Consider the following 14491-nt stretch of genomic DNA (forward strand, 5'->3'; position numbering starts at 1 on the left):
AGGAGAGGGAAGAGCCCAGTACAGATCCACCACTGTCTGTGTGTCAAATCCCAGCCCATCTGTACTGCTCAGGAAACAAGAAGCAGCGGGGGGGGGGGGGGGTCTGGACAGGAGTGTGGATGCCTCACAATATTTGGCCCTCCTTCTATTTGGCTATGTCAGTTCCAACATGTTCACGTCACTGTCTTTTACGGCAATGCAAATCAAATATTCTATTGGGTCAGTGCAGAGCAGTCATTAAGTGGCCCGCCTCGGGGGGATTGGATGCATCTCTGTCATCGAACTGGTGCTTTCCTGTCAAGCAGGCACAAGTCTGGCCACAAAGGCACAGTTATTTCATGACCTAGACTCCACCACGGGCAATGACAGAGGTGTCCTTGTAAATGCCAGTCTTTGCTCTGCATAGATCAGCACTTGGCATTAATTGAATTACGTAAACATTCTTTTTTTAAATGTAATTATGAGGCAATTGCTGATGCAGAATACATCTATTTTTTTGTGGCTCTTTGTCCTCTGTGTTTAAGGGGTCACAGCAAGGTAACCCTCAAATACTTTGCCATCTTGGGAGTGCCCTGAACAGGAAAATTGTCTGAAGAGCAGGAAGGAATCCCCTCACTTTGACAGGTCTGTGGGATCCCTCTAGGGCTTAATTACTCTTGTCCTGTGTTCCCCTGTCGCTGGCCAGGAGCTGAGGTGAGGACAGACACATGGCCTGAATGTGTGCCTTCCCATTATGGCCCCAGTTGAAGGAGAAGGAGCTCGTCCCTGGGTCCCAGGAAGACCCGGTAGGCCTGGCCCAGCCCCCACCCCCCAAACCTGGTGCGGTGGGCCACTGAGGCCTGTCCATCTGCCACACTGCCTTGGTTTTAACGACATTGGTCCATGTGCTGCTGTTGATTCCTAATGATGTGCTCGAGCCCGGCTGGCTGACGTGTTTATTCTGTGGCTGCCAGGCTGGTGGAGATGGGTCTTTCATAAAGAATCACACTCCTTTCAAGTTTAGTTTGCTTTTTGCCCATCATTTGTTTTTGCAAACATTTCGGGATTAATTGAACACTCTTCCCCCTTCCAACCAAAACACATGCTCGCCTTCCCTGTGCAATATGGCAATCTTGGCATTTGAGTATCTGCACTCTTTCATTTCTGAGTCCCCAGTGCTGACAGAAGACTGGTCTCAAGTAACCCCAGGCTGCTGTGTTGGAAAAAATGGTGTTTCATTTAAGATTAGCCTCTTCAGTTTCTATCTCTGAAAAGCTCATTTTCTATAAATCTAGGCTTGGGTATCTTCAGGCTCACCTCGAGCATGCGACTGCATATCTTTTGCTCCTCTTTTTAATTATAACTATGGGTTTGGAAGCTTCATATAACATGTCATGTTTTGAGTAAGTGAAGAAGGGGAAAAGAGTCAGCTCTGGGCATCTTTAAAAGGTGTCAAGTAAAAATTGTTCTTCTCTGACACTTTTGCTATTAAGACTTGCTGGAAAAAAGGAGCTAGGAATTGAAGTGAATTGTCTTCTTTATTTCTACTATTGCACACCCCATTTAAAAAATAAAGCAAAAAACTATCAACTCCACTATCATCCTCATTCTCCACTCCATCCTGGCTGCTCAGGAAAATCATCTGGAATGTTTAAAATTTTATGCATGTGTGGTAATCTGAATAATAGCCTCCCAAAGGTGGTCATTTCTAATCCCCAGGGCTGTTACCTTCCTGTGATTAAGTTGAAGGATCTTGAGGTGTGAAGACTGTTCTGGGTTATCCTGGTGGGCCCTACATGTAATCCTGAGGGTCTTTAAAAGTGGAAAAGGGGAGCAGAGGAAGAGAATAAGAGGGAGATATAACTATGGAAGAAAAGAACAGAGAGGTGCAACATTGCTGGTTTTGAAGATGAATAAAACAGGCCTCAAGGAGCAAGAAAACAGATTTTCTCTGAAGTCTGTAGAAAGGAAGAGAGCTGTGCTGGCATCTTGATTTTTAGCCCATTGAGGCCCATGTCAGACTTGTGACCTACGGAATTGTGAGATAAATTTGTGTTGTTTCAAGCCATTAAGTTTATGATCATTTGTCACAGCAGCAAGAGAAAACTAATGCATCATGTAAATTCATTGTGGTCTAATCAAACCTCAATTTGGAGAGGTGATCCCAGGTATCGATAAGTTTTAAAAGCTCTGCAGGTGATTCTCACATGTGGTAGGATTGAGCACCAGTGGGTTGCACTGTCTTCATGTCCTCACATTTCTTTGCTCCTCAGTCCCCTGCAATCTGGCTGATGCTCCCACCACTCATCTGAAACTCTTCTGACACAACTGTCACCTCCTTGTTGACAAATCCAGTGAACACTTCTCCCTCCTTACTTTATTCAACACTCGACACCATTGGCCATTTCCTCGTACTGAAACATGAAGATTCTACTAGAGAATCTTTGGCTTCCCTGATGCCTTTCCTGTTTGCCCTTTTACCTCTCTGGTCTTCCCTGTGATTCTCTTCGGCGACTGCTTTTCTTCAGCTCAATCCTTAAGTGTTGGTGCTGTGAGGGTTCCATCCTAAAGCCCCATCTCTTCTCACTCACTCTCACTCATGCTCTTCCCAGGGTGTTTCATTTATCACTTTGGCTTCTATAATGATGCATACCTAATCTAAATCTTTTGCCTAAATCTTGTATTTTACTTTCTAAACCATATATTCAAGAGTCTACTTCAAACTCAGTATGTCCAACACCAAACTCATTTTCCCCATCTTAATTCCCTTTCTCTGTGTGTGGCCTTCTTATCCATGCTGAAATTTAAGCCAAAAACCTGGGAACCATCCTGTCTCCTCCTTTGCCCTCACCTCTTCCTTCCCTAAGTCTAATTAATTACATCTTTCCATCGACTCAGTATCATCCTGACTCAGGCTACTTTCGTCTCTTCCTGATTATCACAACAGCCAAAGCCATCTCTCAAAAATGAAAATGTTATAACTCTACATACAACACTTTAACATCTCCCTCATCCTTAGGAATCAACTCCAAGCTTTTCACTCATCTTGGAGGCACAGTGTCACCTTGCTCCTGTTTTGCTGTCTAACATCATCTCCTCCCATTCTTGGCCTCTTTATACCTGCCCGCCATCTCTCCAACTCTATGCCACAGCCATTGGACCTACTTTAGTTGCCTAAATGCATCATGCTTCCTCTTGTCCCAGACTTTGCACATACTGGTCTTTCTGCTTTAAACATATTCTTTGCTCACTCCAAGACTAGCCAAATCTTCCTCATGTTTCAGCTTAGCTGTTGCCATGGACTTTTGTCATTTTTGGCTGTATTCAGCCTCTCTTTAGCAATCAAATTGCTTTCTGGATAAGAAACCTTATTTCCTGTGTGTCTCTTTGGTTATATGGTAAAATGAAATGTCTGCCCCCATCACAGAACCTAAAGGGAGTTAACTCCCCTCTCATGGCTGTGGTACAGTCACATAGGTGAACTCTGACCTAAGCTGGTCAATCAGATGCTTTCTTCCAGGACTGTGAATCTCGTATAAATATGAAAGAAATAGGATGAAAGAAACAGGAAGTCCTTCATGCCCCTGGCAGGGCTCTGACTGGACTGTTCTGTTCAGAGACTCTGCCTGGGTTCCTATTTCCAAACTCTTCAAAACTGCCTTGATTTGTCTCCATAAGCCTGCTATTCTAGCTGCTCCATTGATTCTGCTTGTGTTCAGTATCACGAACTGTGAGATCATGACCCGAGCCGAAGTGGGACGCTCAACCCACGGAGCCACCCAGGTGTCCCTACATTTCTTTATATTTAAGTTAAAGTTGGTTTCTGGGTTTTTTGTTTGTTTGTTTCTGTAAAGTATTTTATGTCTCCTTCGCCCTACTATGGGCTCATCTTTATTATAGTAGTTACTATAATGTATTAAAATATCACTGTACTTTTCCGTTTGGCCAAGCAGACCATAAATTTCTTGAGAGCAGGAACAATACTTTGTTCATTAACTGTACACCCAATCCAAGTGCAGTGGCTTATGTATAATAAGCATTTAATAGCAGTTGGGGAATATATGAATGCAATTCATTCTTCGATATGAACAGAATAAATGTGGAAAAGATTCATCGTCTATTGATTTCAATGTTTCCCATACAGGCTATTGCCAGCTTATATATCATCATCAGAAAGTTTAATTAAGGCTTCCTCTGCCAGGTGGCAAAAACATTCAGGTAATTGTGCATTATCTGCACAATGAAAGCCCAAAGCAAAGAAATTAAATCCAAACTAAAAAAACCAAAACAAAGACTTCCCCTTCTGGGTAGCTGGAGAAGACATACTTTTCCCTATGCTACCTACCCCTAAGTACAACACATATTTCTAGGAAAACATCACTAATCATTAGGGAAATGCAAATCAAAATCACAACAAGATATCACCTCACACCATCAACAAAAAGATAAGAAATAACAAGTGTTGGTAAGGATGTGGAGAAACTGGAATTCTTTTTTTTTTAATTTTTATTTTTTTTATTTTTTTAAATTTTTTTTTTCAACGTTTATTTATTTTTGGGACAGAGAGAGACAGAGCATGAACGGGGAAGGGGCAGAGAGAGAGGGAGACACAGAATCGGAAACAGGCTCCAGGCTCTGAGCCATCAGCCCAGAGCCCGACGCGGGGCTCGAACTCACGGAGCGCGAGACCGTGACCTGGCTGAAGTCGGACGCTTAACCGACTGTGCCACCCAGGCGCCCCGAGAAACTGGAATTCTTATGCACTGTTGGTGGGATTGTGAATGAGTGCAGCCAGTATAGAAAACATGGGGAGGTTATTCCAAAAATTGAAGTCAGAACTACCATATGACCCAGAAATTCCACTTCTGAGTATATATCCAAAGGAAACAAAATTACTATCTGAGAGAGATATCTGTACTCCCATAATCCTTGCAGTATTATTCACAATAGCCAAGATGTGAAAACAACCTACTTGTCCATTTGGAGGAATGGATAAAGAAAATGTGAGATACATGCACACACACACACACACACACACACACACACATAAGAAAAAGGACATCTTGCCATTTGTGACAACATGGATGGACCTTGAGGGCATGAGCTAAGTGAAATAAGTCACAGAAAGATACTGTATGATCTCCTTATATGTGGAATCAAAAAAACCCAAACTCATAGAAACAGAGATCAGATGTGTGTTTGCCAGGGGTGGGGGGAAGGGGGGAAGGGGAGCTGGGGGCTCAGGAAATGGGAAGGTAACCAAAAGGTACAAACTTTGAATTATAAAATAAATAAGTTCTGGGGATATACCATACACATGATGACTATATTTAACCATATTGTATTGTATAATTGAAAGTTGCTAAGAGAATAGGTCCTAAAAGTTCTGGTCACAAGAAAAAGAATTATCATATGAGGTGATTATTGTGATCATTTGACAATGTATACATATATCAAATCATTACATTGTATACCTTAAAATTATACAATGCTTTATGTCAATTATATACCAGCAAAACTGGAAAAACATAAAAATGTAATGGCATACATAAAAATAATGTGTAATTAGTTATTAGGGAAATGAAAAAATGCTGATGAGGATGTGGAGTAATTAGAATTCTTATACATTGCTGGTGGGAGGGTAAATTGCTGCAATTATGGAAAATGGGCAGCTTTAACTAAAGCTAATCATATACATATATTATGACTATAAATAAATGGAGAGACATACCATGTTTGTGGATTGGAAGAATCAACATGATAAAGATGTCAGTTCTCCTCAAACTGATACACAGATTTCAAACAATTTCTATCAAAATCCCAGAAAAACTTTTTTTTTGGTAGATATAAACGAAATTATTCTAAAGTTAATATGGGAAGGAAAAGAAATTAGAATCGCTAAAACAATTTGGAAAAGAGTAAAGTGAGAGAAAACAGTCTGCATGATTTCAAGATTTACATAACTACAGTAACCAAGATTGTGTGGTATTAGTGGAAGGATAGACCTACAGATCACAGACCCACAGAATAGAGAACTCTTAAATGGACTCACATAAACATGCTCAAATGACTTTGACAAAGTTTCAGTAGTAATTTAATGAAAGAAATATAGCCTTTTCAACAACGGCTCATTGGATCTTGGATATTCATGGGCAAAAAAAAAAAAAAAAAAAAAAAAAAAGACTTATCCCAAGTTTTCACACCTTAATATAAAACTTAACTGAAGACATGGATAAATTAAAATTGAGAGCTAGAAAAAGATATATCATGCAAACAATAACATAAAGATGGAGTGGCTTTATTAATACCAGACAAGGCAGCCTGGAGAACAAGGATTACTACAAGCAGTAATGGGTCATTATATAATGATAAAAGTATCAATTCACCATGAAGAAATAATTGTAAATGTGTGTTCGGGTTTTGTTGTATGTTGACAAAATAAGTAGTTGGTCATCATTATTAGTTTTAATAGCTTCAGCATTGTAAGCAGAATCTAAAAGAAAGCTATCTTTTGATAGCTCCTAGTTGTTTCTCAGTCAACGAAACATCTCTCGGAATCATGTATTCTTCTGCCATCATGTAGGGTAGGAATCTTGAGCAAATATGGCAAATCGCTTCTGACAGGCTGGCTCCTGATTTCTGACCCTAAAAGGTATGAGTGTTTGAAGCTATAACTCAAGCCTGGAGTGAGCAATCATAAATGACCTCACACTTATTGCCCTCAGTCCCAGTTTGCAGCATGCTTTTTGCCTTCCAACTTAATGAAAAAAAAAAATCTATCATCTCTATCTCTATCTATCTCTATCTCTATCTCTATCTCTATCTCTATCTCTATCATCTCTATCTCTATATATCTCTATCTAGAAACCAAAACAATGACCTTAGAAATTCTCTGAACTCCCTGCGTCCACAGCCCCCTCCTTATTGGCAGAAGGAGGCCTTGATGAGTGAGTCTTCACCTGATATGCTGCTAGGAGGCATTTCTTAAGTTTCCTTCCTTCATGGGATGGAGAGTCATTACCTGATTCTGATTCCTTTTGTATTTCCTCACAGGCCAGTCTATTGAGTGGCTTCTGGCCCATCTGCCAAATGTTCCTCTAAATCACAGAACGGAATATATGGAGGAATATCAGTACCAAAAAGATGTTGGTAGATCGCTGCAATAAAATGAAACCATAAGATGAAATTATTAAGAATAAACATCAAGTCAAGTATTTATATTTAAGAGATCAGTTTCTTTGTAATGAGCATATAGGAGGCCAGTGTAGGGAACCCCTGAGGAAACTGGCAACATGGTCACTATCTGAGAGGGAAGCTAGTAAAATTCAACTTAAAATGCACGAGGACAGAGATCACACATGTATCACACGTACAGACAGACCCACAGACCACCCTTACTCATGACAATCAATGCAACAACCCCCGATAAAATACATGCAAACAGACAGCATGTTAAAAGATTAATATTATGTGGTCAAAGGAATTTATTATATAAATCTAAGTCTGTTTTCATTATTTATATATTTATTAATATATTTCACATTAATTGATATAAATAGAAAAATCATATGTTTATTTATTTCTATGAGTGCTGTAAAGGCTTTTGAGAAAACTCAACATCCATTCTCCACTTTTTAAAAAAAGAGTTTAACAAAATGGGAATCAACAGATTCTCTATTATGCAAAACCCAGTATTATGCATAACAGACAGAGTGGAAGCATTCCTATTGGAATCAGAAACAAAGAAGACACTGCCACTTGTATTATTTCCCATGGTCTGGGGGTATTCTTCAGCACAATTAGAAAAGAGAAAGAAATGAGTGGTTTAAAACTCGAAATAGAGGACATAAAATTACAGTTATTATAGTTATTAGCAGATAACCTAAGTATTTGCCTCAAATATCCAAGGGAGAGTACATTGAAATTCTGTTACTCTCAGGGAATTCTGAACAAAGATAACTGAACAAAGATCACATATGGAAACCACTAGCTTTCACATGTGCAAACTATAATCAATCAGAACAAGAGACCCCAACAACAAACACAAAATATACAAAACACTTAGAAATAGCCTTAACAAGAAATGTACAAGATCTATGGAAAGAAAACTTTCAATACTAGTGAAGATCACAGTAGGACATTTGAACAAATGAACCATGTATTGAATGAATAGATAGGGAATTTTATCACCATAAAGGTATTAATTCTCCCTAAGATGTCCTAAAATTGTAATACACTGCCAATAAAATATAAATCGGAGTTTTTTTTTGGAACTAGGCAAGCTAATTCTAAAATTTATATAGAAAAATAAATAATTCAGGAAAGCCAGGAAAATTCTTTTCTTTTAAAAATTAAAAAAAATGTTTATTGGGGTGCTGGGGGGGCTCAGTCAGTTAAACCTCTGACTTCAGCTCAAGTCATGATCTCGGGGTTCACAAGTTCAAGCCCCAGATCAGGCACTGTGCTGATGGCTGGGAGCCTGGAGCCTGCATCAGATTCTATGTCTCCCTCTCTCTCTCTGCCCCCTCCCTCTCACACTCTGTCTCTCTCTCTCACACGTTTGCACATGTGAATTAATATTTATTAATGTTTATTTATTTATTTTTGGGAGAGAGAAAGAGAGAGAAAAAATGCAAGTGGGGAAGGGGCAGAGAGAGGAGGACAGAGGATGGGAAGAGGGCTCTGTGCAGATAGTAGCAAGCCCTATGTGGGGCTCCAAATCAGCAACAGGGAGATCATGACCTGAGCGGAAGTCTGACACTTAACAGACTGAGCCACCCAGGGGCCCTGCTAAGAAAATTCTGAAAAACAAAAACAATAGGAGGAGACCGTTTCTGCCAGATATGGAAACAATATTCAAAACTGACACTGAACCTTAAACAGACTAATGGAAAAAAAAAAAATAGAGAGTCTAGAAATAGACCCTCCACACATGGGGTTTATTGTGTGATAAACATGGCTTTTCCAGTCAGTGGTGGGCTGAGTGTTAGCACTCAGCTCCATTCTTAACCTTCCTTGCTCTCATGTGCTGGAAGTCAGTACCCAACATTTGCAGACTCCCTCATCATCTTCCCTTGGTTCAGTTCTGTGAATGGGTGGCATTGGTCGGGTTGAAGAGGCAAGAGTAAGAAGAAACCAATTTTGTGCTTCTAGTGCCTCTTCTGGTTGTGGTAATACCATCAATGGCAGGCAATTTGGGCTTCCTCAGTATCAGTGAGAGTGGTAGCGGTTTCAAAAACATCCTTAAAGTTTCTGGATTCCTGCTCAGTGTTTGCAGTGAGATTACAAAAACGCAAATGACTGGGTTGCCCGCAGTTCAGCAGCAAACATCGACCTGTGGTTTCCAGTCCAGGGCACTGGTGGCTTCATGACCCCTGAGTAATATCCCTTTTCCCTTTGCTTCTTCAGGCCATCAATGTCTTTGTCACTAATTCATTGCATTAAATTTCCCTCTGCTTGAAATCTCCAGGGTGCTTTTGGATTTCCTGGCAGGACACTAAGTGATACACAGAGAAAATAACAAGTATTCAATAAATGATATTGGTGAAAATAGGTAGTCAGCCTCTGAAAAAAAATAATAAATAAGTGTGGTTCCCTACATGACATCTTATCAAAATAGGTTTTAGATGAATCAAAGATTTGGATGTAAAAGAAGTTAAGTCATAAAAGTACAGAAGAAAGCCTAGTGGATTTCAAAAATAATAAACTCAGAGGGAAGATCTTTCTAAGACATTCCAAATTAGAGACATTTGAACAATTTAATTCCATAAAAGATGTTGGCATGCCAGAAAAAAAATTCCCAGCACAAAGGAAATCAAAAAACAGGAAAAATATTTGCAATGGATATCCACAGACAAACACCAGCACCCCAATAGAAAATTCAACAAAGGTCATGGACAGAAGGTTTGCAGAAAGGATAGATGAATGATTTTTAAACAAGTCAGAATTCAGTAGCGAAACCATCTGGTTCTGGGCTTCTGTTTGCATGGAGGTTTTTAATTGCTGACTCAATCTCTTCCCTCATTATCAGTGTGTTCAGATTCTTTAGTTCTTCTTGATTCAGTCTGGATAGATTGTGTGTATCCAGGAATTTATCCATTTCTTCCAGGTTGTCCAGTATGTTGGTATATAGCTGTTCACAGCAGTCTCTGATGATCCGTTTAATTTCTCTGGTGTCAGTGGTAATGTCTTCACTTTCATTTCTGATTTTATCCACTTGGGCCTTTTCCCTTTTTTTTTTTTTTTTTTTTTTTTTGTAGTTACTCTAGTTAAGATGTGATAATTTTGTTTGTCTTGGACGGGGTTTGATGTGTCTATTACCTCGATGATGGTGATGGGATCCTGAGTGTGTGCATACGACCAGGAGTGTCTGCAGATGTCCAAACTCCTCACATTGTACACATTAAATATATGCAGTCCTTTGTATATCAATCATACTTCAATGAAGCTGTTGGAAAATACTCAGTCTCATAATAAGTAAATGCACACTAAAATCACAGTAGATACCATTTCCACCTATCAGATTGGCAAAACAAACAAAAACAAAACAAAACAAAAAACAAAGCTTGATAATGCACTCTGTTGATTTTAAAATATAACCACAAATTCTTTGATACTCTTTCCCCTATAGAGAGGGAACTTAATTTTCCTCCCTCTGAGGAAAGCCCGATGTCAGCTGGTGTTAGTGACTCGCTTGTAATGAACAAAACACAGTAGACATGATGGTTTGAGACTTCTGAGACTAAGTCATGAAAGGTCATGAAAGGCTTGGCTGTTTCCTACTTGCTTTCTCTTTCTTGGGTCCTTGCTCTGGGGAAAGCCAATTGCTGTGTCATGAAGACACTCAAGGAGCCCAATGGAGAAGGTGACATGGCAGAAACTGAGGCATCCTGCCAAGCAGTCAGCAAGGAACCAAGGCTTTCTGTCCATATTCATTGAATGAGATATTTTGGAACTGGATCACTAGGCCCCATTAAGCCTTTGGATGACTGCAGCATTGGCAACAATGTTGTGAGTGGCAGCAAGGCAGAACCACTAAGCTAGGCTCTTCTTACATTTCTGTCTCATAGACACTGTGAAACAATACATGTTCTTTTAAGCCATTAGGTATTGTGGTAATTTGTTACACAGCAATTGATAACTAATGAACTCACTCCTGAGTGTGTGGGAATTGGCACCCTCATAATTTGCTGGTAGGAATATAAATTGTACAATGCTATGGAGATATGTAAGACAATACTAAGTAAAATGAAAATGTAATTTCACATTTAGAAATACATCCAGAGATATACTCACACAGGTGTGAAATGTCAAAAGTTTATTATTTAATAAATCTATGCTTATTTAAATTTAACACATTTAATAGAAGTCCCATTTATTACAGTATTGTTTGTAATGGCAAAGAGTGAAATCTACATGTATGTTGTTATTGGGACTATTTAAACATGATACATCCACATGACAGAATTCTACGCAGCTGTTAAAAGGAATAATGTAATTCTATAACAAGGAACAAAACAACACATATGGTACTATTTGTGTGATACAGAAGAAGAGAGTATGTATAGATTTTCCTTGAATGGATATGCAAGAGACTGCTAACAGTGGGGATGGGGATCAAGGAGTGTGAGAGAACTTTTTACCATAGGTTCTTTTTGGCTATCTTTAGAAAAAAAATCTTACCATGTGCATGCATTACGTATTCAAATTATTAAATAATTGGAAAACCAACATAGATGAATGGTCATCCACTTAAGAGATAGTTTCTAAATGTGTAGCTGATGTAGAACTGGAAAACCTTCTGCTACAATCATGAAAGTGGGAGAATATTTTCAAGCCTGGAATCTAACTTCAGAGAATTATAGGCTAAGCCATTGTATTTCCTTCTGTTTAGAGAAAGAATAGATTTATAGGAGGTGAGTAGTCTGCTTCAAGTCTAGCTAAAGAGAAACTGGAGAGCAAAGATTTGTCAATATTTACTCAGACCAAGGGAGAAAGGAAGTATTTAGTAGACATGCATAGTTTAATACTGGGGAGGAATATTTTATATGAGTCAAGCAGCATTCAGTTCCCTTGGTTTAGATTCTGTGCTCAATCGAGCAAACTTTCAATTACTAATAATTACTAATTAAGCTTCCCTAGGTTTTTACAAGAGATCCCTTTCATATTAGACACAAGTATTGTTATCCCTATAGCACTGTAGATCTCATTAAAAATTTTAAAAAGGCATTTTAGGTTATTGTATCAATCTTTGAAGAGTTAGATTTGTGTGAATCAGGCCCCAGAGCCTCAACAGCAATGGCTACTCTGACCTGATGAAGTTTCTTGACACACAAAATTGAGGGGAAGCATCCACTTAGGTGCCATCTTCTTCTGTGGCCAGTGGAGTGGCCAGTCTCTCTCTCTTTTGGACAGATGAGTCTCTTATTTTTAAAGATTTTATTTTTTAATTACTCTCTACATCCAACATGAGGCTCAAACTCACAACCCTGAGATCCAGAGTCACATGCTCCACCGACTGAACCAGCCAGGTGCCCCAGATGAGTCTCCCTTTTTGAAATGTAATAGGGATATACAAAGCAAAAGGGAGAGCATGCCAATAACAGTTCATATGAAAAATCCCTGTGTGATCTGATGGTATGGCCCAGCTAAGAAAAGAAGGCTGAAGGAGAGCTCAGTTCCACAGTTGTCAGAGACCAGATAATGAGAAACCATCAGCTCCTGGGATTCCTTGGTATTCATTCGGAAAACTTTCACCTTTACAATTTGAGAGGAATATGACCTAATATCCTTGCAAGTTCCCAGAATTACTGAAGCCATGATAGGATATCATTTGCGCTTTAAAACACATGCATAATAAAAGTCAAACTGAGATTTGAATACTGGAGTATCAGCTAGGCACAATCACGAGCTAAATGATTTAAATGATGTAAATGTCATACCAACCTGGTAGCATCAATCCAGATTTTTTTTTTTTTTTTTTGCCATTCCCAACGGACAAATTACTATAAGGTATGTGCCTTTACAGTCATCACGAATAGTTAAAACTGCAAGGGTCAACTTGGTGACTGTCAAAAGTCAACTGTACTTAGTCCAGGTCTGGGCACCTCACTTAAAGAGGATTGCTGACTGACCTGAGAGGGTGGGAAGGTTGGAACTGTGTCGACCCAAGCATCTACCCATCCATTCACTTACTCATTTATTTAACTCACATTTGTTGAATATCTCCTATTTGCTAAGTGCTGTAGTAGGTTTTTGGGTAGTCTGTTATGGGAACTCTAGATATACTACCAAAAGAGAAGACTTTAAGGGGACATGGAAGCTATGTGAAGAGGGACGAGGCACATCTGTGTTCTTCCAGAGGGCACAACTAGAGACAGTGAGTAGCGGATAAAGAGCGTCACACTTGGCATAAATTGCAAATGAACTTTTTGACTTTGGATTGAGGTGACCAACAACAGAATCCACTGCTTTGCAAGACAGTGATCTTCCGGCCAGTCAAGGGAACTGTCAGAGCACAGATACAGAAGGAGGGGCCTGGAAGGACTCAATGAGCTGAGCAAGATCCCAGGGCCCAGCACCCTTGGCACCCGGAATGTGAGTCAGCCCGGCCAGCCCACCCTTATCATGTAGTGATATCACTTTTAAACTCAAAGCTCCATGATAGGTTGTAATTTATAATTTTGATGAAACACATGCTTCAAGGCTGACATGTGGGAGTGAATCTCTGAGCTAGCAAGCAAATACCCACATCTGAAGGAAACTTTGAAGTTTGAGGCTGGTGGAGTGTGGTCACTGTGGTCAGTGCTTCTGGTAATGAGCAAAAAAGGGGAGGTTCCTATCAGCAATATGAGGTTTCAGATAAATTAGAGTGGCAGTTAAATTCAGGGGTGATGTGGATCCATGATATGAAATTGTTTCACTGAACATTCTACAGTTTTGGCAATCTGCCTCAGAGGTGTGTGGGGATATGTTCAAGAAGGACAAGAATATTTTATACTCATTCAACTATATTCCTCAGTGTCCCTTGATCTTTGTCTGTAAATAATTTGAGCAATACCGGTTATGAAAGAAGGAGAAGGGATCCTTAATAAAAATCTTACCACTCAGGTAAGAAGTATGGGGAAGCAATTTCACAGAGTCTCATGATCCGTGGTTTCCCTGCAGGTCTGTACAGGAAATGGAAGAATCTGGCTCCATGAGACTTGGTATTCCAGGGAGGTGTGCTACAGTACAGGCACATCCAAGCCGTTTCAGCCTTTCTTTTAAGGAACAGGCCTATTCCTGTCATCTCTAGGCCCGAGGGACTGTTTCAATGTGAACAGTTTTTCCCAGGATACCGAAAGCAGTTCAGGCTTAAATACTGAAGACATAGCCAGACTTTCAGGGGATGACCCCAACCTCTTGAGTTTCCCTTTTATAAACGTTCTTAAAGCACAATTCTTGGACCACCAGCATCTGCATCACTGGGGAACTTGTTAGAAATGCAGACTTCCAATCCTCCCCACTCTCT

Source organism: Lynx canadensis, chromosome A1 (genome assembly GCF_007474595.2).
Source record: "Lynx canadensis isolate LIC74 chromosome A1, mLynCan4.pri.v2, whole genome shotgun sequence".
Taxonomy (NCBI): Eukaryota; Metazoa; Chordata; class Mammalia; order Carnivora; family Felidae; genus Lynx; species Lynx canadensis.